At 35.5% G+C, this 600-nt stretch overlaps 1 protein-coding gene across 1 annotated transcript in view; it reads left to right on the forward strand.

The window, feature by feature from the left end:
- WDR64 (WD repeat domain 64) overlaps window positions 1–600 on the forward strand; it is a 457,550-nt gene that overhangs the window by 372,042 nt on the left and 84,908 nt on the right. The window lies entirely within an intron of this gene.

Raw genomic sequence — 600 nt, forward strand, 5'->3', positions numbered from 1 at the left:
TCATGGTAAACCCTGCATTACAAAGTAGAACTGATTTCTTGGCTGTATTATTTATGGAAATAGATCATGAGGGCCTTACTACCATGGTGTTACTGGGTTACCAGCTTAGCACAAACAAACTCTGCCAACCAGAGACTTGCATTAAGAAGTGGGAGATTGCAAAAATATATTATTACTCTGGTTTTCTAAGAACAGCTAGAGGGAAATGAGTCAAAACACAAAGAAATTTAAGAGAATTCTCAGCTGCCAGAACTCTAGCATATATATGTTCCTGGATAGATCGTGCAAGAAGAATTAAGGCCTAAGTCTGAGGTTATCAGTGATGGAAAATAGAAAAATGAGTTGTTACCACAAAGCAACCTCTCTAAAAGACCCATCTCGTCTACACAATTTATAAATGTCATCTGAGGTCCATTTATTCAAGAATGAACCACATCTTGAAGGAACATATCAGTCAAGCTTTGTGATGCCTTTAAAAGAGAATGAGGTAGACCCATTTCTTTTCTTTATTTCCTTGGTCTTCTAATTGTTGATTTCTAGTTTTATAACATTGTGGTCTGAAAAGATGCTTTGTAGTATTTTGATGTTTGTAAATTTATG

This window comes from Chrysochloris asiatica, unplaced genomic scaffold (assembly GCF_000296735.1).
Source record: "Chrysochloris asiatica unplaced genomic scaffold, ChrAsi1.0 scaffold00119, whole genome shotgun sequence".
Taxonomy (NCBI): Eukaryota; Metazoa; Chordata; class Mammalia; order Afrosoricida; family Chrysochloridae; genus Chrysochloris; species Chrysochloris asiatica.